Consider the following 23,952-nt stretch of genomic DNA (forward strand, 5'->3'; position numbering starts at 1 on the left):
ATGAATGCAAGAATAAAAAATTCATGAAAGCTTGGACTTCAAAGAAGGATGATTATATCAAACTTAAGGCATGGATTAAAAGCTTGAAGATCATGAGAGCATGAGGATTAAACGATCAAGGAACATGGAAGGCTTTATATCAAATAATTGATCCATAATGAAAGCTAAATGAAGTTTGAAAGATTCAAGATCAGCAAAGCAAAGAAGAGTCAAATCAGTTTATGAGGATAAGCTTTGTAAGTACTTCAAATAAATTTTAATATGGATGCATGAAACTGTTAGGTAAAATTATTGGACCTAGATACCTTTTAAAAAACATGGAAAACATTTTTAAGATCAAAAAATGTTTTAAAAAGGTTAGAATCGGTTTTGGAATGAAAAGCACCAAAAAGAGGATTTCCCAATTGCTGTCATTTTTTCTACATCCACATTGATGTACATTTTTTGCTATCAATAAATCCTTATTTTAAAATGTATTCAATATGAAAATTTTAGGATTTTCTCTTAGCTTTCTTTTGACACCAAGCTTGTCAAAGTTCGAGTTACAAAAAAAACGTTATGATCAAAATACTCAAGGGTGCTTGAAGTTGACAGCCTGACAGACGACTGTCTGTGTTTGGACAGACGACTACCACCTTACTGTCCCTTTAATTTAAGTGGACAGCCGACTACCACAAATGGATAGTTAACTACCATGCGACTGTTTTGAAATTTTTTATAACAGATAAATTTTTAAATGAGGTTGCTTGGAGCTCAAACTTTGTGAAAACTTGGGGAATACTCCAAGTCACTTGGGGAACAAGTTTAATACTTTTCTAAATCTATAAATAAGCCTCAAAGATCATTGAATTAATGAACCAAGAAAACAAAGAATCAAATTAAGATATCAAACTCTTTCAAGTGCTCTCATCATTCAAGGGTCTTTCACTCTCATCTTGTCTACGAAATTTGCTGAGTTTTTGTTCATTCTAAATCACCAAGTTTGTGCTACAATTCTGAAATCTTTCATCCATTGAAAGAATTAAATTGGTGATATACTTCCTTGAGCTTCAAGTTTAAATTCCATATTGTTATTTACTTTAAAGTTTATAGTTCTGAATTGTTGTACTAATCATCTCTTGTAGGAGCAAATTCTTTGTACACATATATTTGATTTGTATCTTGTAGATTGATGATTCCAAGGATTGTTTGGATCTTTGGCTAAGCAAGGGAATATTGCTTAGAGAGGCGGGCTCTAGCCTAATTAAGGAGTGACTGAACGAGGGGACATTGTTTGGAGAGGCGGGCTCTAGCTTACTGAAGGAGTGTGTAAAGGTTTGTTCCGCCCGATAAAGGAACAGGTTTAGTGAATCCTTTGGTGGTTTGCCAAAGGCGAGGACGTAGGCTGTGTTGAAGCTAAACCTCGTAAAATCTTGTGTTACTCTCTCTTTCCCTTACTCTTTATTTTCAGCATATTTAAATTGCGTGGATGGTTAAATTGAAAATCTTATATATTACGTATATTTGGAAATCAAGTAAACTTAAAGTTTAATTTTGATATTGGGTTGCGGAAACCGAAAGGGAGTACATTGGTTAAACCATACTTTGTGGAAACCATACGGGAGTACGTTATTTGGTTAACATACCAAAGATAAATTAACTAAGAGTTTATTTGCATTTTGAATTTTGAAAAGAGTGATTGGATTTTATATAGCACATCATATTAAAGAAGCAAATTTATTTATACAAGGCTTTACATCAGCAAGCATAAATTATCATTCACTACAGGGCTTGGTTCAAATTTGGCTAATATAAACAAACAACTATCTTGAGTTTTTATATTACATAAGTGTTGTGTATTGGCTTGGTTGTTTGCTTTCTAATAGTTGATTGGTTTGGTTGAATGATTGGATGTTTGTATGGTTAAGGATGAAATAAAGAAACTAAGTTCTTAAGTGCTTAACAAATTAAACAAATAAGTTACAAATTGGTTAAAAGAAATAAAAGAAGTTCAAGAATTCTAAAAAGGAATTAAAAGAAAATTTTAAAGTCCAATTCACCCCCCCCCTCTTGGGACTACACCTTGCTTTACATCATTTTTTATTTAATACGTGTTTCAATTCTTGTTCGGTTGTTAATGTTGGATTTTTGTGTTTTTTTATTGAAATCAGTGCATGTTAGGGTTAGGGTTTAATTTGCATGTTTGTTTAATTTGTCAAAAGAAATCTCAAACAATCCTGAAAACCCCGAATCCGAACTGAGTTCAATAACTTTTTATTTTTGATTGGAAATACATAAAATTTGGAATTTAAACTGCATTCCCTAAGGAGACGATCTGGCCTTTGAGCTGAATATTACACGACGTAACTCCTATACTTGGGATAGCTTCCGAGTTGCTCATTTTTAGAGTGAGTCAAGTTTTTGGCGCCGTTGCCGGGGAATGTCGGTCTTAGTCTCAAATTATCATTTTTCCCATCAGTAAATTAGTCTCATGAAAAAGAAAAAGAAAAAAAGAAGAAAAAAAAATTGAGCTCTGAAAAAAAAATGGTTGCACCTACACCACGCACGCTTATGAACTTTTTGCAGCTTCAATACACCATTGCATGATCTTACACTACTTTACCTAATGATGAACTTAATTTTATGATGCAGTGCAGGAAGAAGTCGTTGCTATCTCAGTTTTACGGGACGAAATCTAGGTGCCCTTATCGGCACCTGACAGAGTTCGAGTTGACTTATAATATTCTCTCGTGCTAGAACTGATGAATCCATTATATTACATTTATTTCTTGCCTCTTTGAAGGATAGGACGCATATTTGGTTTAATTATTTAAGACCTCACTCTATCTTTAATTGGACTGATGTGGAGCGTGAATTTCTGCATTGGTTTTGTCCCTCACAAAGAACTCAATTTTTGTAAGAACAGATCATTCAGTTTATGCAGAAGGGTGATGAGACTTTTCGGGCTTGCTGGGAGAGATTCAAGGATCTGCTAAGTGCTTGTCCACATCACGAGTTTGAATCATGAAAGTTAGTTAATTGTTTGTATACAACTCTTACTCCTGATTGCAAGCACTTTGTCCAAACCATGTGCAATAGAGAACTCTTCAGCAAGGAATTAGATGAGACACTATCATTCTTTGATTACCTAACTGAAAGTGTCCTACAATGGAATACATGATACAATTAGGCATCCATGATAGTACAGCCTATCAGCACAATCAGTGGTGAAGATAAATATGAGCCAACATATTATCCAGACACTCACCCACCTAAATATCAGCCACAACAGACCCTTCAGAGCTGTGCGTTGTCAGGATTTCAATCTAATGCCGCATTTGCTCCATTGGGGAAGTCTCTTGAGGATGTTTTTCAGCAGTTCATGCAAATTCAAATCACAACTCACAATCAGTATACTCAAGCCATAAATGAATTTCTAGACCCCGCTAATGCGATGAGCACGCAGTTGGCTATCTTGGAAAAAAAGGGAATTTCTAGTGGAACCTCAGCCTAGTCCTCAAGAATACCAGCAGCACCAACAATAAATATATATATATATATATATATATATATATAATGTTTCTATTGAGATAGTGGAGGCCATCATTACTTCAAGAAGCGGGAAAAAAGTTTCCCAACTTAAGATGCTCATCGACAGACAACCAGTTGTCTCGGCACCTGAAGTTACAACTGAGACAGATGAAGTCAAAGAAAAACCATAGGAAGCGGGCCTAGAAGTGTAGTAGTCAATTAATGAGGAGGCTGAAATTAATAAGGGATACCAACATGTGGTACCTTATCCTCAGAGCTTGGCAGCCGTGGAACCGTCACTCCCAACTAGAATAAATGTCAAGGAGTCCAATGCTGAAGCAAATCCCTATAGTGGTAAGATGATTGGTACAACCGATAAAGAGGGTCAGCAGAATGGTGAATGTTTAACTCTCAAGGAACCAGGTAAAATTTTTAATGCTAGTGCTTCTGAAGAACTAAAGGTAACTATTTCAACAACTTTTCCTCAAACACCAGTTCGTAAAGAAGTAAATTTCTTGAAAACTATGTTGAATAAAGACCCTTTCTTGTTAAAACAAGAAATTCAATCTGCACACGTATTGTCTAGTATTTTGAAGAATATTAATTCATTTAAGGCGGACTTTCATGCAGGTATAAAGACTGATTTATTGTGGCTGCTCAAATTTGGAGACCCACTAGTTCAATTTATAGACCTGCACCCACCAAACGAAACTCCTCCAAAGCCTCCACCAAACAACTGTGATGTTTTTCTTTCCCTTCTTTTCATTTTGTTTTACCTTATTTTATTTTTAGTTAATTTTCAAGTACATTTTCTTGTAGTTTAGTTTTTCTTTTTCCATTACTTCTCCACCTAGGTACGCCCTACTTCTCCCGTGCACGGTTTTTCTATTTCCCATATGCTTTCACATTGAGGACAATGTTCCACTTTAGTTTTTTTTTGGGGGGGGGGGGGGGGTAAGCATTTGCATGTGACACTGTGCACGTCTACTTGCTGGGTTTTATATTATTAAAAAAAAATTCTCTTCTTAGGATCTAGATTGGTTATCTTGTTAAAAGTTGAATCTTTGTGAGTTTGATTTCATTTAAGTTAAGTTTAATTGGAGTCCATTTTTTTGTGTTTAATTATTGTTTAATGGTTAAAGTTTTAATTTTGATTCTGAGTTCTTGATTGCGCTAAAAATCTGGTGTTTATTGAAGTTGTATTCGAATGAGTTTATTTTAGTTGTGTGTTTAATTTACGTATTAAAGTTATCATTTTTAATTCAAAGCATGTTTTAATTTTGTTAAGTTGTTAATGTAAGTTTTCTATTTCTCGTTATTTAATTCAGTTTATATTAGGATTTAGAATTTAATTTACATGTTCATTTAATTTGTCAGAAGAAATCTCAAACAAATCCAGAAAACCTCGAATCTAAACTGAGTTCAGTGACTTTTTATTTTCGATTAGAAAAACGTAAAATTTGAGATTAAATCGCATTCCCTGAGGAGATGATCTAGCCTTTGGGCTGAATTTTACATAACATAACTCCTATACTTGGAATAGCTTCCGAGCTACTCATTTTTCGAGTGAAATAAAGAAAGAGCATTGAGGATAAACAATTATGTCATAATTAACACTGACATATACCCTTCATATATTTGCATATAACCTAAGAATTACACACTTGAGTCATTTATGTGTAGTTTCTCTTTATATGACTTTGCAACTCTATGACGAATTGATTGGTAGTACACTCATGTTAATCTAGTTATATAAACTCTTGTATTTACACGGCATCTAATGAGGCCAAATAGACATATTCATGTGATTCATTGCACTTACGGTTCCTTGTGAGCACTGAGAGAACACCCGTGACGACTATGACACCTTGTGAGATATCCTTGAGCTATTTATCGTCCTTTTGAGTGTTAACATCAAATCAGAGTTCACGAAACTCAATTTTTTTTCTTCTGGACGATTCTTTGTACACTAGTCTCTATTTTTGATTTGTTAGCCTAGAGGTGACATCTAGTGGGGAGATAGAAACCTAGGTCTTGTAGCCTACTCAAGATGTGAAAGCTGAACCACCCATAGAGATAGACTTAGTTCATGAACCACTATTCGAGCTTAATTCCCATTGATGGTATGAAGATAATAAAAGTGTAATGATTGTCCTAATTGACCACGAAAAGACAGAAAATGAAGAATGAGCAAAAGAAAGAAAAGGAAAAAAAAATAGAAATGCACATGAAATGAAATGCTAATGCCTGTTCCAAAGAAATACCACAAAAAGTCAAGGATGCGACACATGTTTTCCACGTATTAAGATTCTTCAACCATTTAATGCCTTAGATGTATTCATGCCAAGTTTGTGAATAAGTTGATCTAGGGTGGTCTTGATTGGACATGGCGAGTAGGTGAGAAGATGCTAAGGTGAAGGACCCGACACCTCATAAATAGGCTAGATTCTTTTCAAAATAGTCCACTCCGTATATTTAGCGTTTGTTCCTTGCAATATGTGAAAATTTTGATCGCGACACTTCTCCTCACATATGATGAGTGAACCCATTATTTTTGAGTGTTTTTTAGGGTATACCAGTTAGGCCGAGTCAAAACAACCGTTCTGTAGGTGTCCACTGGTATCCTAAGTGTAATGAGTCACACATATCACACACTCCTCGAGATTTCACCTGTTTATACTCGAACTTATATGACCAAATTAACTTTGAATTGTACTGCTGGTTAACTTCATGAGAGTATACTGTTTTTAAATGTTATAAAATGATGAAACTTGCATGAGTGACGTGCTTCAGAGTTGTGTGCATTGAATATGAACGAACTTGTGTGAAATTCAATTATATTCTTGTATGTGAAACGATATGATTGTGTTGCATGGGCATTAATTTCATGTTTGCTGAAGTTAGTAATGTGGATACCGCTTTTGAAATCATTCACGTAATTGTGGATGCAGCCGAGTCGGGTATCCTCGCTGGGTAGGTCGCAACCCTTCTCCCTCCTATAAATTTTCTTTTTCTCTTCCTTCACACGCCCCCCCACCCCTTCCCCTCTCCTTCTCCCTTACTCTCACTCTCCCATCCTTACCTCTTCTCTCTCGACCTTTCCTTCTCTCCCTTCCCCTTTCTTACGTACAAGCTCCCTCTCTCAGTCTTCTCTTTCCCCTTTCCATTCTCCTTTCCTATCTCTCTTCCTCCTTGCCGTGGCTAGTCTTCCGTCCCCACACAGCCAACCATCTAGGCTCCCTGTAGCTGCTACAACAAATCCATCTGCTGAACCCTGAAGCTACTGCTGCTTCTCTAGAACAACTGAAGCTCCTCTCTCCTGCTGCTACCAGCTTCCTCAGCCCCTATGGCTGCCTCCCTTCTCCATAGCTGCTGCTGCTCTAGCTCCAGCTAGCCACACTTGAGAGCTGCTCTAGCCACCTGAAGTGATACTAGCCACCAAGAGACCTACTGCTCACGACCAACCAGCTGTGCTTCATTCACGGGTACTACTCTCTCTCTCTCTCTCTCTCTCTCTCTCTCTCTCTCTCTCTCTCTCTCTCTCTCTTTATTTCTTTCTCTTTTCTTTAGTTTTAGTTTGTTCTTAAGATTATTACTGAATATTTGTCATATTTTATTTGTTAGTAGAATTTAATTAAAATTTTAATTTTGTTTCTTTTATCTTGTTTTGGTATTTTTAATAAAGTCAATCTCTCTTTTTTTTCTCCGTATTTATTTAGTGTTCAGTTGAGTGTTTAGTCTCGGTTTGATCTCTTAAAAAAAATATTTTCTCCTTAGGATATAGATTGGTTATCTTGTTAAAAGTTGAATCTTTGTGAGTTTGATTTCATTTAAGTTCAATTTAATTGGAGTCCATTTTTTTGTGTTTAATTATTGTTTAGTGGTTAAAGATTTAATTTTGAGTCTGAGTTCTTGATTTCACTAAAAAATCTGGTGTTTATTGAAGTTGTATTTGAATGAGTTTATTTTAGGGTTGTGTTTAACTTATGTATTAAAGTTATCATTTTTAATTTAATGCGTGTTTCAATTATTGTTCAGTTGTTAACGTAGCATTTCCGTGTTTTGTTATTGAAATCAGTCCATGTTAAGGTTAGGGTTTAATTTGCATGTTCATTTAATTTGTCAAAAGAAATCTCAAACAATCCTGAAAACCCTAAATCTGAATTGAGTTTAGTAACTTTTTATTTTCGATTGGAAATACATAAAATTTGGAATTTAAACCGCATTCCCTCAGGAGATGATCTGACCTTTGGGCTGAATATTACACGACGTAACTCCTATACTTTGGATAGCTTCCAAGCTGCTTATTTTTAGAGTGAGTCAGGCACATAGCTCGTGATTGTCGTAGTCCACCATCCAATGCACCCGCCCCTGATCAGAATAGAAGGAACAACCCGATACCTCGCAGCAGTGGCACCCCGACACGTGTTTATATGTTGGGTACACATAAGGAGGACAATACTAAAGGCACAAGTAATATGTCTACGTTAACATGAGTATTAATTTTGTTTGATTTTGCATGTTTTGGTGTTACATATGTTTTATTTGATTGAAATGTATGAATGTGTTTAGTTAGCTTTTTGGTTGTGAAAATAAGTGATTAACAAATTTCAAGGAAGAAATTATTTTAAGGAGGGGAGAATGTAACGACCCGAAAAATTTTAACTATTAAAATAATAAGGAAGATAATAAATGGAATAGGGGAAAAATAAAAGAAAGGGGGGAAAGAGATTTTAAAAGAATCAAGTAGGGACTCGCCGACGACATTGATTTTCTCGTCAACGAGTGGTCTTCTGAATTTCTTTGATGAGTTTGTGTCTCGTCAATGAGTATTTACCGAGAGAGGTTTCAGATATTTTGAAATTTGTCAACGAACCCTCGGTTCCGTCGACGAATGGTCTTCTTGGGCTCGTCGACAAGGCCATGTATCTCATCGACGAGGCCATGTGGCCATCCACCTATAAATATACGAAAATCACATTTTCAGCGAGGAAATTGTTCTTCTTATGTTTCTCTCTCTAGAAAACGGCCCTCCCACCTTCTCTCTAAGATTTTGGCTCTGTTTCTCCCTAGTTCAATGATCAAAAGTTACCACGTTGATCTTAGGGAGATTCTCTACAACTTAGCTGAAACACAATTTCATTTTGAGGAGTTTGGGAATCATCCCAAAATCAAGGTAAGTTGGATATTTTAAGTTATATTGTTAGTATGGAATGTATAGGGTCTAGGGAGTGACAAAATAGCATTTTGTTGAAGTTTGGGTTGATAAATTCGAGTTTTTAAATTAGGGTCCGGGTGAGTATCGTTGGCGTTGTTTTGGGGTTTTCGCAGGTGTAATCTAGGAAACAGGTGAGGGAATTTATTATAGTAGGAATTTTTTTTAAGTTTAAACTGGTTACTTTAAGAATATAAAATATTTATATTTAAGTATGATTTATTTGATTAGTTGAACATTTAGAAAAACATTAACCTCTGATTATATATATATATATATATGGAAAAGAAATTGTGTGGTAGGAATATAATTTTCATAATTTTACTGGCTGATGTGAGTACAAAATGATGAATTTACTGTTGATTTTTTAACTATTGATTTGCGGTGAGTACAATTTATGGTAAATATTAAATGTTGTGAATACTGGCTGCTTGAGTTTGCTGGGTGACAAATAATGTGGCATGTGTGTGGATTTTTGTGTGGTTGTTTGTGTGTATCATAATATAACATTGGCGGGCTTGAGGAGTTTGTTATATTGCCTAGATGTAATCACGATATACATCGGCAGGTTTGAGGAGTTCGTATATTGTCATTATATATTGGGGTAAAGCATTGGTAGGCCTGAGAAGGTTGTTCTACTAATATACTATGAGTAGGTCATGGGGATTTGTACTGTTGGTTAGTGGTTCCTTTGAGGGCTACGATGTGTTTTATGATGATATTTGTCTTCTGTGGACTAGTCTTGTGTGGACCATGTGATGATGTTTGTCCTGTGTGGACCATGTATTGTTTATATTGAATGGGATCTAATAAGATGCATGTTATTTATTAATTTCATTATATGTATATATATATGACAAAGTAAACTTTCTGCCAAGAGCTTGCTGAGAAAGGTGAGTGCCCTAGTATTTTCAGTTGATGCTAGAGCAGAGGGAAGCTACTTGTATGGGTGGGTAACCTTCTCTATTTTTGGAGACTTTGTCTATATACATAGCCCGAGGGCTTACTGAGTAAGGTGAGTGCTTTGATGCTGGTATTAGAGGAGAGGGAATCTACTTGTATGGGCGGCTCATCTTCCTTATTCTCGGGTATTATTAAAAATAATTATGAATGTGAGTATGGAATCAGAAATCAAAATTTATGCATATTAAAATGTGGGTATGAACTCAGAGATTTATGTTGATATTATTGTTGTGTTTCTTAGCCGCGATTGATGGTGAATGGCAAACAAATATATATTTTGTAATATTTAAACACTTTGCCACACACACTGCTATGATTTGTTCTTCCTTATTGAGATGTGTCTCACCCTAGTGGATGATTATATTTTCAGGTTCATCAAGAGGTCGAGCTTAGGGCTTTAGGGCAGGGTAGTATTTTTTGGTAAACTTCAGAGTGCTTGTAATGGTAGTTAGTGTAAAGTTATGTTTTTTTTAAAAAAAAAAATTTTGGAATGTAATATAAACAGTTGTTGTAAATATTTCATGTTTTATAGATGGACTTTGGTATTTGAATTGAGGGTACTTATTTTACTTCCGCTGCATGATTGAGGTATATGATGTTAGAAACAAGTGAATATGACACGTGACCTCCGGGCCCCACTTGGCGGGTCTAGGGTGTTACATATCTGGTGTTATCTTTCTTACCGCTTTATTGTGCATGTTTAATTAGATTACTTATGCAGTTTAATTTCTGCTAAATATATATTGATTTATCGCATACACACTAGATTGACCTTAAACTTGTGTAATACTGTTGCTAGTACACTGACCCAGGGGATTAATCCTCTTGGGATTACAATAAAACTAACACTATGGAAACCAAGGAAACATAATTAGACTAGTCTAGTTCAGGCATTTTATCAAATAGGTGGTAGGTGTTTAGCATTCAAGCACATATATGGTCTAAAAACAACACTGATTTGAGAATTTTATCAAGAAGGTGGTGGAGGGGATGTGTGGTCTACAGTTCTTAGAATTAATTCATAGTCTTGAGATAATAATTGAAACACGCTCAACTAGAATTAATTCATGAAAATAGTTCTGCGTTCAAAATGTGGAAAGCTCAACATTCAGATTAGAATTTGATGCCTCAGATTTTTCTCCAACCCTTCTTCCAGAAACCTCAAGATCAAAACTGAGTAAATATCCCATAATTGAAGCTTCCAACAGCCCTAAGAATCAACATATCTTTGAGTCATTTCATCAAACACCCTTCCTACAAATCAAATTTCACAGCAAGCAGAAGGGCGAGGGAGAGATGTAAAAGTATACGAAAATTTCTACATGGCCGTGAGGAGCAGCTGGCCGTGGGGCTTGTTCAAAATAGATTCAACAATGTTGGGTTCTCCAGTGGAGTCCGGTGGAATCTTGCCGGATAATCCAAAGTTTGCCATATCTATGCGAGCTAACTTCATCGGTCTTAAAACCCGCCATTGCCACCTTCCTGTGATGCTGCGAGCCGTCAAGCCGTTACCACCTCGCAAGCACTAGTAGGCTCCATCATCGCATGTGAGAATGGAGGTCGCTAGATTAGTTGCCGAAGCTATGGCCGGATGTGTGTAGGGTGACGGTGGTGCCGTGGATGGCTGAAAATGCAGCTGGGAGGATGGCGGTTGTGCTGTGAAGAGGGAATGGCCTTGTGGCAGCTTTGGTGGTCGTGAATGGAGAGGTTGGAGCCAGACATGTTGCTAGCCAATGTTGTGCCGTGAGATTATTCACGACTATTTGAGGATTAGGAAGGAAGGGGTAGCTACGAGAGAGATGGTCGATGATGGTGGACGGCTCTAAGCACTCAACCGGCTATGACGTTGGCCTGAGAGAGCGAAGTGAGAGAGATTGTGAGTGTGTGCGTGAGTGTTATGAAGCCCAGTGGCTGTTTGGGTGCACATGAAAAGGTTCCCAAAGCTGTAATTGGAGCGTAAGGAAGCCGGTCGTAGGTGTGCTGTGGTGTTTTCACAACCATGTGTGTTTTGTTGCGTGTGGCATGTGTCTGTGTTTTTGTACGTATTACCGTGTGTAAATGTGTGTTCAGTGTGTGTAAATGCGTTTCTAGATGTGTATTCAGTGTGTGTAAATGTGTGTGATATGGTGGGGTGGGAGTTAGTACTCTCTGTGTTTTAGTGTGTGCGCAGGTGTGTTTGTGGGCAGCCGGTGAAGGCGACGACGGCTAGCGAGAGGTGAGAGGAGAGCAGTGGTGACCGGTGTGCTGGTGCTCACCAGCTGGTTCCGTGGTTTGTGAAGATCTTCATTCACACGGAGGAGCACCGACAGTGATGGCGGCACGTGGTGGTTTGTGGTGAGGGAGAGGCGCCAATACGCTATATGGCGGATGCCACCCGTGCTGTGTCACAGAGGGATGGGTATGGCCTATTCACTAGTTTACTGTTGTGAAAGGGAGAGGGAAAGGGAAAGAGAGGTTGGGAGAGGGTCGAGGTGCAGACAACGATCAAGATTAGGCGGTTAGCAGCGGGACATGGTGAGCACGGGCAGAGGTTGAGACGATGATGATCAGATTTGGCGACGGAGACGGTGGCCGGGAGAATGAATGGAGATTGATGGAGGAGGAGAGGTGAACTTCTGGTGTTATAGTTCTCTGTGACGGTGAGGGAGATGGATTTTTTGGGTGAGGGATAACGGTGATGATGGGAGCTGCGAATGGAGGTGTGCTACGACACTTGCCAGTGGTGTTGAAGCTCGCGGCTGAGGGTGGTGCTGCCGAGATGACGAACAGTGGTGGTGGCCTGTGTAGGAGAGTGAATGGAGAATAGGGAAATCAAGATGGAGGAGAGGCTGCGTGAGGTGCTGAATGAACAATGCCCGCGAATGGAGAGTGACCCCCGCGTGCCTGAATAGTGAATGGAGACCTCCCTCTGAAGGTGACGAGTGATCCGTGTCCTCCATGCAGATCTGCGCCGGGACTCCCTTTATAGGGAGACCGCAACTCGCGCCAAAAGTTGGTTATAGAAGAAAAATTCCCCCCTGAAATTTGTTCCCTTCTTATCATTGCAATTCTATTGGCGAATATTTGGAAGGGAAGGAAATCACCTAATAGCTTTCATTACTCGCACAAGCTTTTTCCTTCTTTTTTTATTTTTAAATTTCTTATATAGTTATCTTTTGTTGGCCAATTTTATCTTCCCAAAAGGACCCGATTTTTTTTAAAAAAATAAAGTTTGACTCTTGGAAATAGAAGGACCCAACGAAAAAAACGACTCAATAAAATACTCGATTTTAAAATCAAAAGACCCGATTTAAAAATAAAAAACTCAATTCAAAAATTTAAAAACTCAATTTGAAATTTAAAAACTTCATTCCAAAAATTTGAAATACTCAGTTTAAAAATTCTTACTCAATTAAAAATTAAAAGACTGAATTTAAAATTAAAAGACTCAACTTAAAAATTCCAAGACTTTATTTAAAATTAAAAGGACCTTAATTGAAAACTCAACTTCTAGATTAAAAGACTCGATTTAAGTTCTATTTTGAAAATATCCGGAACTCATTTTTTGAAAATAATCGGGACTCATTTTTTCATAAAAAACATTGTGACTCGAATAAAAGAATTTTAATTTTGAAAAGGACTCGATTTGATTTTTTGAAAGGATCCTCTAATTTATGGGATTTGAAGTCAAATTTTGTTACGCCAGGTCTCCTCAGGGTTGCCTAGTTAAAATTGGGGTGTCTACAGATGCCCCTTTTTATAAACTTTGTTGCTTTAAAGTAATAGTAGGAACTCTCCTATGTTATTTGTAACAATAAGACTGTAAAGAAAAAAGACATCTATTTTAACGAGATTGCAGCTTTGATCAATTAGGTATTGTTTTTGTCAATCCGGGGGTGGGAGAAAAGGAGCCAAGGCAAAATGGGAATGTTGCACAATTCTCTAAGAAGTTATTTATTGGTTTTTGGCTGGCTAATCAGCGAGGGCTAGTGGCTAGCATGGAATCACAGGGGAATGAGAGTATGACTACCTAGATTTGGGAACAAAGCCACATGCCTCCAAGACAGTCAAAGTGAGTTTCCTTGAAAGATGACTATTCGGATTTGTGAACAAAGCCACATGCCTCCAAGATAGTCTGAGTAATTCTAATGGGAAGACGACCGCTTGGATTTGGGAGCAAAGCCACGTGCCTCCAAGACAGTTGGGGTGATTTTTCTTGGGGAATGACTATTCAGATTTGAGAACAAAGCCCCATGCCTCCGAGACAACTGAGGTGATTTTTCTTGGGGAATGACTATTCGGATTTGAAAACAAAGCCACATGCCTCCGAGATAGCCAGGGTATTTTCTGATTGGAAAAATGATTTGGCTGGAAAAAAAATGATTTGATTGGAAAAATGGTTTGATTGGAAAAATAACTAGCCACATGCCTCTAAGATAGCTAGAGGATTTTCTAACTAGAATTTTTTGTTTTTGTTTTTTTGTTTTTTTTGTTTTTTTGTTTTGTTTTGTTTTTTTTTTTTTTTACTGATTTGGTCATGACCATGAAGAAGTGGCTTAAACAATCGAGATGGGAGGAAAACTTACATCAACTGCCCCCAATTTCAAGAAGGATAATACAAATTTGGACCAGGGTCAGGGTCCTAACTTCCCAACAGATGATACGGGCCTGAATCAGGTGCCCTAGTTTCAGAGCAAATGAATCATTTTGGGACTAGGTCAGTGGCAGTGCCCCAGTTTCAGAGAGGATGACTAGATTCAGACTGGGTCAATTGCCTCAGTTTCAGAGCTAATGAATCAATTAAAGCCTGAGACAGCTGCCCCAATTTTAACAAGGATTTCTTAAACCAGGATGGAAAACAGATGCACAAAAGTCTATCCAAACAAGTACGGAGAGATGATGTAATGTGATGTATGCATGTTGCTACCTATGATGCAAGGGTGTATGCCTATTGCTATGTGTTTGAGAATATATATGTTTTTTTCTTTTTCTTTATGCAATGCATGAAATGTATGATGATGTGTAGGTTTTCTTTCCCCAATATGCCCATAATCAAAAAAATCAACTTTGAATTCCAATCCAGTATTGATGCCCTGAATCAGTTTTGCTGAAATTTGTCGTGGAATCTGCCCCAGTTACATTCATTTGTGACTAACCCTGCCCATCTTGCATTCCAAAAAAATGACTTTCTTTGGATCGCATCCTTAATGGTTTTAAAATGAATATGCAAACAAACAACCCAACCTCAGAAAGGAATGCTCGAACTTGTTTGTTTTCACTTGACTTTCAGTGCTTGCTTAACAAGAAACAATTTTACTAGTACTTTGTAGCTTTGCTACTAGCTTAGGGTATCATATTAATGAGCAAACCCCCTTTTTATTTTTTTTATTTTTTGTCTTTTTCTTTTTATATCAGCCTCCTAAGCATAACTCCTCCACCGCATCACCGGCCAGAGATTCTTTCTTCTTATTTCAAGCTTTCTACCTTGAATTAGAACTAGTGTCCATTAAGTAATTTGATCAATATTCCAATCTCGGGGTGGACTTTAAGACACGGGACGAAATGTAGGCTAGGGATTTAGGTTTTAACAAGAATAAGTAAACTAAGGCTCAAAAATCTCATCCCATAACAAAAAATTCTGCCCTAATTTTGGAAGTAACATTTGCAAAGTGTTGACCGAACTTGTTTTTTTTTAACAAGTTGCCTAAGTACATTTTCAGGATTAGGTCATTACATAATTCAGATTCAATATTGAGTCTGAAAAATCATTTGAGACAACAATGTATGTCAATCTCGTCAGGTCTTTCATTTGGACCGTAATGTAGGCTTAGAGAATTTGGTTAAAGGAAGAAGAGGGGACAATACGATTCAAACTTTGCTGAACTTAAAAAGGGTAATCCTTGGTCAAAGATAATATCTTAAGCATGTCCCTTTTCATTTTCTTCTTTTTTGCTTTCCCTTTTTATGGAGGATTTTTTAGCATCATGTTCATTGGGAGCTCAATTGAGACTAATTTTTTTAAAACTGCCCCAGTGTGGGGTGTGATCATTTGACGGGTTAATCAAGAATTGAATTCTTTTAGACTCAAGAGGACTTGCAAGGGATTTCTTCTTCGATCTTCTTTTGGGTAGCATAAAATGGTCTACCGTCCCTTTGGTAGTGACCATTGCCTTAAACGACTTGTCAAACTTTAGAAGACCGAAACCCAGGTTAAATTGATGGTAAACTAACTTTTGAGAAAAAAGTTGGTTTAACATATATATATATATATATAGGTTCTAGTGGGTTAGCAAGTGGTAAATGACAATTTGGTTTTTTCAGGGAAAACTAGACGACCAAATATGGCCACCCTTCATTTGACTGGGACATAATCATCATACTTTTAAAACACCAATTTGTTCATCGATTTGAGCAGATGTGAAGCTTGATAAGTCGTTTATGTCTTCTCAATCAACACAACTCCTTGTCTTTATTTTGCAGAGGGGTCCTTGACAAATTTTAGCTTGGAAGCTTTTCCTTCATTTTTCCTTTTTTCTTTTTCCCCCCCTTTTTTTTGAATGGTTTCCCAAAATCAATTACTAGCTCCAAGTCCCTTGTCATGGTAAAATCATTTCCGTTGTTATCGCACAAAATGCAAGCTAACATAGGCAAAGTTCGGCATAAGACGATGTGATGAGATTGAAATGCATTTCATTCAATTTAAAACTCCAAACAATTCAATTAAGATTTTATAAGCCATTGTCCATTACACATAACACTCATTTGATTCAACTTTTCATTGATAATCAGTCAGTCTTCTTGAGTACTTCCTTTTCTTGATGATTCAACATGGGTACGCACTGGATTACCAGGTGCATTTTCGTCAAAAGACAACCACCCTGCATTCCTTAAGGCTTGTACCTTGTACTTAAGAGACCAATATTTTTCAATTGAGTGACCTATTATTTCAGCATGATACTCATATCGAACGTTTGGATCATACCATTTTGGGTAAGGGGGTTGTATTGACACTCCTGGTATTGTGACCACCAAGTGACTTTTCATTAATTGCAGAAGTAATTCTGCATATGTCATTGGGATAGGCTAAATTTTCACTTTCTTCTTCTTCACTAGAGGCATTTTGAGAGGCCAATATTTTTCAACTGAGTGGCCTATTATTCCAGCATGATACTCACATCAAATGTTTGGATCATACCATTTTGGGTAAGGGGGTTGTATCGACACTCTTGTTATTGGGACCACCAAGTGACTTTTCATCAATTGCGGAAGTAATTTTGCATATGTCATTGGGATATGCTAAATTTTCACTTTCTTCTTCTTCACTAGAGGCATCCCTTTCATGTTTTGAACATTCTACTGTCTAGGAAGGAGCATAGGCACCAAGGAAACTATTTGGGCTCGTGCAACCAGCTGCACAACTTGATTAGTAGCATTCTGATTTACCCATTGAGTCTTGCTTCCTTGGCTGGGATACCTTTCAATCATCTGGGCTTCCCCTGCCTCCCTTTTGTCAGCCCACTTTTGTTTGAACCTAAGTCTAAATTTGAGCCTTCGGTTTTATCTATTTTGGTGGCAGCCTCAATCCTTCATCCAGCCGCCACAATATCAATAAAGTCGTGGGGGGTTGATCCCAAAAGGTGTCCATATAGGGTTCTTTCAGTGTATTCAAGAACAAAGATGTTGCTTCCCTGTCGTCTACTGGAGGGATCACCTAAGTGGTCATATCTCGCCATCTACATGCGTACTTATGGAATGTTTTAGTGGACCCCTTCCCCATCACTTGCAGGGTTATTCGGTCTGGCGGCATTTCAGTCAGGTGGCAGTATTGAGCCATGAAAGCGTTGGCCAAGCTTTTCCAAGAGCGAATCTGGGTCCTGTCTTTCTGTGTGTACCAATAGATGGTTGACCCGGTCAAACTATTCTAAAAGCAATGCATCATCAGTTTGTCGTCATTTGAATGTCCTTACAAGAGAAAAAATGTAAGAGTCAAGAAAGCATGGAAAGTTAAAAATAAATCTAAAATTGAAATAAAAAGACCTAAGAAGGTTTGGGAACCAAAAGTAACACCTTTAAACCCTTCTTGTAGGTATGCTTTTAGGTCCACTCCATCAAAAGAAAAATGGTACTTGGATAGTGGGTGTTCAAGGCACATGACTAGTGATAAATCTAAGTTTTCCTCATTAATGCCAAAAGATGGAGGACATGTCACATTTGGAGATAATGCCAAAGGTAAAATTATTGACATTGGAAAGGTAGGTAAAGAATCATCCCTAACTATTAGTGATGTGTTATTGGTAGATGGACTAAAACATAATCTACTTAGTATTAGTCAATTAAGTGATAAAGGCTTTGACACAATATTTAAAAAAGAAAAATGCATAGCTGAACATAGAGAAAAACATGATACTTTATTCACTGCAAATAGGATTGATAATGTGTATTACATAAACTTTGAAAATCTTAAATCTCAAGAAGTTATATGTTTAACAGCTATGAATGAAGCTAGCTGGTTGTGGCATAGAATATTAGGACATGCTAGTATGGATTTGTTATCTAAGTTAGCCAAAACGAACTTAGTCAAAGGACTACCCAGTACAAAATTTACAAAAGATAAAATATGTGATGCTTGCCAAATTGGAAAACAAACTAAGACAAGCTTTAAGAAGAAACATATCTCAACCAATAGGCCCCTAGAACTCATCCACTTAGATTTGTTCAGCCCCACTAGGACACAAAGTCCAAGAGGAAAGCAATGTGTTTTCATCATTGTTGATGACTACTCCAGGTTTAGCCCAGTACTCTTCTTAGCTTCCAAAGACGAAGCTTGCAACATGTTAATAAATTTGTGCAAAATACTCAAAATGAAAAAGGGTATGGAGTTTTAAACATTAGGAGTAATCAAGGAAGAGAATTTAAAAATAAAGAAGTTGATAATTTTGTAATGAACATGGAATAAATCATAATTTTTCAGCACATCGAATTCCATAACAAAATAGAGTTGTCGAAGGAAAAATAGATCTCTTCAAGAAATGTCTAGGACAATGCTTAATGAGTATAATTTACCTAATTACTTTTGGGTTGAAGCTGTAAACAACATGTTATGTGATGAATAGAGTGTCCTTAAGATCAAACCTAGATAAGACTCCCTATGAATTATGGAAAGGAAGAAGGCCTAACATATCTCACTTTCATGTATTTGGATGTAAATGCTTTGTATTAAATGATAAAGATAACTTAGGAAATTTTGATGTGAAATTTTTGATGTGAAATCAAATGAAGGAATTTTCTTAGGATACTTATCGAATAGCGAAGCGTTTAGAATATATAACAAGAGGACTATCATCGTCATATAATCTATACATGTAACCTTTGATGAAGGAAATCCATTCTCCAAACCATCAGATGTTGAAGAAATTGAAATTAAGGAAAATCTAGATGACTTAAATATTCAAGAATTAAAAGATGACAATATTGAACCAAGTTCAACCTTGGATGATAGAACCCGGCCCTCGAACAAACTGAGCTACCTAAAGAATGGAAATATGTAAAAAGTCGCCCTAAATACCAAATTATTGGTGAACCTTCATGTGACGTATCCACTAGATCCTAATTGAAAATTTTATGTAACCACTACATATTTCTATCTCAAGAAGAACCCAAGAGCATAGAAGAAGCCTTAAGTGATGATTCTTGGATAGTTGCCATGCAAGAGGAATTAAATCAATTTGAAAGAAATGAATTATGGGATTTAGTTCCTAGATCCACTGATCATTCGGTAATTGGAACCAAATGGGTATTTAGGAATAAAAAGGATGAAAATGGCATAGTAGTGCGTAACAAAGCTAGACTTGTAACTCAAGGATATAATCAAGAAGAGGGAATAGACTATAATGAAACCTTTGCACTCGTAGCTAAAATGGAGGCAATATGAATGTTATTAGCTTATGCATCTCACAAAGAATTTAAATTATATCAAATGGATGTGAAGAGTGCATTCTTAAAAGGATTCACAAATGAAGAAGTCTATGTGGAACAACCTTTAGGTTTTGAGGATATTAACAACCCTGACCATGTATTTAGATTAACAAAAGCTCTATATAGATTAAAACAAGCTCCTACAACTTGGTATGAAAGGTTAAGTGGATTTCTATTAGATAAAGGATTTTCTAGAGGAAAGGTTGATAGAACATTGTTTATTAAGACTAACAATAAAGATATGCTAATCATCCAAATCTATGTAGATGATATCATCTTTGGTGCTACAAATGAAAATTTATGTAAGGACTTTGCACAATGTATGCAAAAAGAATTTGAAATGAGTATGATGAGAGAATTGACTTACTTCCTAGGACTTCAAATCAAGAAAGTTAAAAATGGAACATTTATTAATCAATCAAAATTTATAAAAGATATGCTTAAGAAGTTTGATATGGAAAGTAGCAAACCGATAGGAACCCCAATGAGTACATCTATAAGTCTTGATAAAGTTGAAACAGGAAAATCGGTAGATATGAAGTATTACCGAGGAATGATAAGAAGTCTACTATATTGGACCGCTAGTAGACCCGATATAATGTTTAGTGTGTGCATGTGTGCTCGATTTCAAGCAACCCCAAAAAAATCTCACCAAATAGCCGTTAAAAGAATCTTAAGATACCTAATAGGTACTATGGACTTGGGTCTATGGTATCCTAAGGATACCAACTTTGAGATGATCTATTCGGATGCTAATTATGATGGATGTAAAATTGATAGAAAAAGTACAAGTGACACTTGCCACTTTCTAGGAAGATCTCTTGTGTCTTGGCTCTCCAAGAAACAAAATTCCATAGCACTATCCATTGCTGAAGCTGAGTATGTTGCAGCAGGAAGCTGTTGTGCACAAACTATTTACATGAAACAATTGTTAATGGATTACAATTTGGAATATTCAGCTATACCTATAAAGTGTGATAATACTAGCGCCATTAATATTTCTAAGAATCTAATATCATACTCAAGAACCAAACATATTGACATAAGATATCATTTCTTAAGAGACCATGAGCGAAAAGAAGACATTATCTTAGAATTCGTGAATACAAGTGACCAATGGGCGGATATTTTTATCAAACCTCTTTTCGAAGATCAATTTATATCTATTAGAAGAGAACTAGGATTATTACACAGTAGGAAAGTTGTTTAGAATGATACATGATGAGTGTTAAGAGAAAACTTGAAAGATAAGTGAGGTCAAGAGACTGAGCTTTAAGTCCCAATCAACTGAACTCGTTCTAACGCTCTCCATTTTTCAGGATCAGTAAGGTTAGGTGATTGACCCTCTGGACCCCAGTCGACTGATATGCTACTGTGTGAAAAAAATTAAAATGTGTTAAATGTCAGGTGACTGACCTCAACTACAGTTGACTGACTAACTGGAGTTTAAATACTTAAAGTGTGCGAAACCCTAACTCTTCAAATCCCCAGTCAACTGTCTTTGTCTCTTCACTCACTCGAACCATTCTTATTTGATCTCAAGTGATTCTACACTCAAAATTCACTGATTAAATCATGAATTTCATCTTCCCACATCCTTCCCTCACAATTTCTAAGGTTTTTACTATTTAATTTCTTCTAAAATCAAAATGCCAAGAACAAAAAACACGGAAAATCGTGGTTCTACTTCAGGAAAGGATAACAAAAGTATTGAGAAATTGCTTGTTGCTCCTTACGCCAAGCAACGGTATTGTAATCACCTTCGAACTACAGAGCCTATCTTTGGTAAGATTCTGGATACCACGTTCTTTGAAATAGAATTTTCAAATATCCTACCCTTATTTAAGAACATAGGATGGCAAAATTTTGTCAAGTATCAAGAAAAAGGACTTTATCCAAACTTAGTTAAAATATTTTACACAAACTTAGTTCAAGGCAAGTCGGTAATTTCTACTGAAATTATGGGGAAATCCATTGCCCTTGCTCCAGAATCCTTGGCCCCTATTTTCCATATTCAACAAAGAGAATTTGATTGTCCTAACTTCGGGCAATCGTGGATTACGGAGCAAGATTTTACCCCAGAAGAATTCCTACCACTTATTATGACTGAAGCTCCAATTTACTTTGGAAATCCTCCACTATACAAGCAATTGAACCTCCGGGCACAGATTCTTCAAAAGATTATCACGTATAATATTCTTCCTCACAATAGTTCTCATGACTATATGTCTTATTTGGAATTCTTTGTTATGTGGTGCTTGTTGAAAGGAAAGAAGCTTGATTATCAAGTTTAATTCTTAAGTGGATGCTCTCAAGATTGGAAGCTCGTTGTGTAACTCTACCTTATGATGGAATTCTTAATCTCCTCTTTGCTCGTCTTGAGGTAACCTCTCCCACTGAGGTGTTTATCAAACAAACTCAACATGATCTTTTCTTCTCCACAACACTCAAACAAATAGGATATGAAAAACACAAGCAAGGTTGGTTTCAAAAAGGCGGAAAACAACCAAGACAAGCTGCTGAACCGGCTCCACCTCATGTTCAGCAACCAGCACCTCAGCTTGATGCTCCTTCATGGTTTATGTCTTATCATCAGCATGTCATAGACTTTTGTACAAAAATGCGTACTAGCTACAGCTCTCTTCAAGCGCACTATACTTCTCTAGACCAGAGACTTGGCTATATTGAACAACATATGACCGTCACTTCCTCTTCATGTGGAAAGGCTCCAATGGAAGCTGAGTCTGATGGAAGTGAAGAAAGAGATGAAGAAGAAGGAGAAGATGATAAGTCCGATGATGATAATGAAGATGCTTAGATCTATATGAACATTCTGAATTTGTACTAAAAATAGCTTTGTGCACCATTTTGTTTTTACATGCTTATTGCTCTTATTGCTTATCTCTTTGAAGCATGTTATTAATATGTTACGTTTTGTTTGAACTCATTTATTATAACATAATCAATTGTATTCTCTGTTTTTTGTGCTCCATTCTAATCTTTGTCTTAGTATGTATAAGCTTACTGTTTTATCTCTTTTTGATTGATGTCAAAAGGGGAGAACTTTGGAGCAAAATTGAGACAAAGTAAAATTGAGACAAACCTAAGACATATAAAACTAAGACATATATTGTTGATAGTCATAGATATATTGTTGATAGTCATAGATCTGATATACCATCATATGAATAATTGTTTGACTTTCCAAATATTGTTAAGAGTGTGCTTATTATAAAGGGGAGCCTTATTAAGGTTCACTTTTTTTTTTTTGCTCCTTATTTGTCATTATCAAAAAGGGCGACTCTGTTCTGGTCAGGCAACTGACCTTTTTATACTTAAATAATTTGGGTAAACAGAATAGGCCCAGTCGATTGACCCATGAGTTCAGGCGACTGATCTCGATAGTCTAGTCGACTGCATTTCGTAACAGTCAAATTTAAATAGTGAAGAAAAGTTTCCAAATTTGATTACTTGAACCCCAAATTTTGTAATAACTTGGGAAACACTCAAAGCAACTTGGGGAACACGAAATAGAAGCCTTTTCCATCTATAAATACATGGGAAACCCTAAAGATTCAAGACACCAACAATTACAATTAGCAATCAAGCTATATTGTTCATACTCTTCAAAACCTTATTGCAAATACTCTGTTGAAGTTTTTACTGAAATTCTTACAAATCAAATCTCATGGTTCATTGCTCAATTACTAAGAAATCCAATTCTAAGAAAGAACCCGGTGATAAATTTCTGAACTTCAATTCTTTCTATATTGATATTTAATTGAAGTATATTTGTTGTGCATTCAATTGTACTAATCAACTCTTTTGAAAGTGTCATTGCACATCAAATTGTTTCTTGTTTCTCTTGTAGTTTCTTGATGATTCAGGAGTATCAAATCGTTGTACCAAGCGTGGGGTATCGCTTGGAGAGGAGGGCTCCATCCTACTTGAATGAGTGTTTTGTAAATGGTTTGCTCCGCCCGGTTAAAGGAGTGGTATAGTGAAATCCTTGGGTTGTTACCTAAGGCGAGAACATAGGCGGGAATAGTCGAACCTTATAAAAATCTTATGTTTCTATATCTTTCCTTAAAGCTTTTTAAAATCTACATATATATAAACTGCGTGGATGATAATATAAATTGCTGAAATTAATTTGTTAATTGAGCATTGCAGAAACCTTATTAAAAGGAAGTACGTTGATTGATACATTGTGGAAACCGTAACAGGAGTACATTTATAAATATCAAAAGCTCGTAAACATCTTAATTGGTCATATACTAAAATCCAAGTAATTGATATTGAAATCCAAT

General features: G+C 36.5%; 1 non-coding gene across 1 annotated transcript; it reads right to left on the reverse strand.

Annotated features, from left to right (window-relative positions):
• Positions 1 to 2,889: 2,889 nt before the first annotated feature.
• On the reverse strand, positions 2,890 to 2,997 carry LOC131147029 (small nucleolar RNA R71). Its single transcript, XR_009134560.1, has one exon. It is a non-coding gene; the product is annotated as a small nucleolar RNA R71 (small nucleolar RNA).
• Positions 2,998 to 23,952: the final 20,955 nt, after the last annotated feature.

This window comes from Malania oleifera, chromosome 13 (genome assembly GCF_029873635.1).
Source record: "Malania oleifera isolate guangnan ecotype guangnan chromosome 13, ASM2987363v1, whole genome shotgun sequence".
In the NCBI taxonomy this organism is placed as follows: Eukaryota; Viridiplantae; Streptophyta; class Magnoliopsida; order Santalales; family Ximeniaceae; genus Malania; species Malania oleifera.